The sequence below is a fragment of the Echinops telfairi genome, unplaced genomic scaffold (assembly GCF_000313985.2).
Source record: "Echinops telfairi isolate 266 unplaced genomic scaffold, ASM31398v2 ScPeMD7_7420;HRSCAF=8458, whole genome shotgun sequence".
Taxonomy (NCBI): Eukaryota; Metazoa; Chordata; class Mammalia; order Afrosoricida; family Tenrecidae; genus Echinops; species Echinops telfairi.
Window position 1 is genome coordinate 21,584,850 of NW_022111320.1, and position 2,555 is coordinate 21,587,404.

A 2,555-nucleotide genomic window follows, 5' to 3' on the forward strand; every position below is an offset into this window, starting at 1 on the left:
GCTGGCGTGGGGCTCCATATGGCTCCTCCAGCTCCAAAGCTCTGGCTCCATCAGAGTAGCTCCATGTGGCTTGTCACCAGGAATGTCTTGCAGGGAGACAAGTAGAGAGAGTGAGTTTGCTTGTGACACAAGGAGCTTCTGCGAAGGGGAGTGTTTACATTAAAAATTAAGCAATTCTTTGGTGAACGAGGGAAAGTGAGCCCCACTAGATGGTGTTCACTAAATAGGAAAACAAGTGAAGCTGGTAGGAATCTTAAGACAAAGAAGAGGTGGAGACATATCATCGCACATACCTCTCCAACACAAAAGAAGGCGGAGGGCAAAAAAGACATGTTTTCTTATCTATAGAACAAAACAGAGACAGCGTTGGGTGGAGAAAGACAGTATGTTCATAATATGCCCACAGTGACTGAATAGAGTCTTGGGTTTGGGTCTGGAGACAAGGGCATGACAAGAAGTCTGGGGTGCAGGGGTGCAAGGACATACATTCCTAGAAAGAGGAGGTACCCTACAGAAAATGAGTCAAGAGCAGAAGACCTGCCAGAAAGCCAGCCAATGTTGGGAAGTCCACCAATAGTCAAATAAAATGTCAGACCATTTAGACTAGCCCTCATGGTATAGAGGTTACAAGGTGGGCTGCTAACTACAAGGTGAGCAGTTTCTAACTACCAAGTGCTCCTCCAGAGAAAACCAGGGCTTTCTACTCCTGTAGTTACTGTCTCAGAAACTCCCAAAGGCAGTGTGGTTATTACATAATTTCATGTCAACTTGAAGATATAAAAGTGTAAGTGTGAAGCCTAGCCTGTCAATCAGGTCAGGGCTGGATGGGACCTCCTTGTGGGTGTGACTTTCTCCCCCTCCCCTCTCTCTGCTGTCACCTTCCTGTGGTGAGCCACACTGAGACCTGTGAGAGTCCTGGGATGCTTCCACCACCATTGGATCCACAAGATTTTCACTCACCGGACTATGGTCTTCCTGCATTCTGCATCATTGCATGTGTGAGCCTGAAGAGGGACTTGCGGACTAGTCTCGGATTCATGGACTTGAGTTGGGCTGGGCTGAGGTGTTTTCCTGATGTACAATTACTTCTTGATATAAAGCTCCTTCTTACACAGGTAGGAATGTGACTGGATTTGTCTCTCTAGTCAGCCTGATCCCCCCCACAGGCAGTTCTACCCTGTCCTCTAGTGTTGCTATGAGTGGCATGGACTTGGTGACAGTGAATTTGGTTTTATTTAAGGGCTCTGTGGAGATTTTTCTAAAGTATCCCCTTCAATAAACTCATTTATTTCTCTTCAACCCTTTTCTCTCACTCTGGTCTGACGTTTTCCCCTCACCTGGAATCTTTCTTATAAGCAAGTCTGAAGAGTCTTGACATCTTGAGCCACCTCCGGGTAAAGTGCTCTGAGAACTCAGGCCTCTAGTAGAAGAAACTGTGATGGTCCTTTGGATAGAGGTGTACAGGATTTCCAAAATTTGCCAAAGGTTCTTAAACCGTTGGTGTCAGTTCGAACCAGAAATAACAGTTTCTCGGTCCATGAGAGTCCCAGTGGTAACCAGTATAGAAAATGATAGGCTTATTCTATGTCAAACTGAGGCTGCTGAGATGGCTAACCAGTCACTACCCTCTCAAGGTCATGAAAGCCAAAATCCAATTTACTTTGCAACATGGCAAAAACTATAGCTTCCAAAGAGGGAAGCTTCCAGGGTATATTCCATAAAAGAAAGAGGCCCTGGGATACCAACCAGAGGATGATGATGCCAATGGGTAGAAGACCAGCCACTACACTTAGGTGCTTATCTGGACTAAAGGAGTGAACGAAGCAAGGGACCCTCCAGAACTCCTCAGCTAGCCAGTTCATGGGGATGTCACTGTACAACTTCAGTGACTTGGCGCACTTCCAAGACAAAATATTGCAGGGCAAATTGAGGTCATAAGAGTAGCGCAGAAGTTCTCAAGCTCCCCAAATGGGGCCATCAGGATGAAGTGGATTGCCTGGGTATTGATCTGGGGTTAGTTTTGAATACAGTGCTTATGCAAAGGGAGAAAAAGATCAGAAATTATGTCTTGCTTACTTACTGCCATTGAGTAGATGCTGACTCATAGTGACCCTACAGGACAGGGAAGAGCAGTCACTGTGGGTTTCCAAGACTGGACTTCTTTACTGGACTAGAAAGCCTCATCTTTCTCCCGTAGACAAATGAATGGGTTTCCACCACTGGATTGGCTGTTAGCAGCTCAACTCGTAGCCCACCACAGCACCAGGACTCCATGTCCAGGTGTAAGTAATTTGAGTGGACAACTTTTGCAACGCCCAGCAGCTTCCATCCTCTGGAAGTGTATTTTAACGGAAGAGTTAATATCGGGAGCAAGTGACAGAGGGAGATGAGAATGGGAGTAAGTTGCTGAATTCCTATCAAACAATTTTGCTTCACAATTCAGGTAGCATCTTCACCTTCATTCACCAGACATGTTACCATCAAATTTGGGGCCAAACTAGGTATCTCCTGGTTTTATTGCTTTACTTCTGTCAGGGTCTTAATTCTAATTTTTT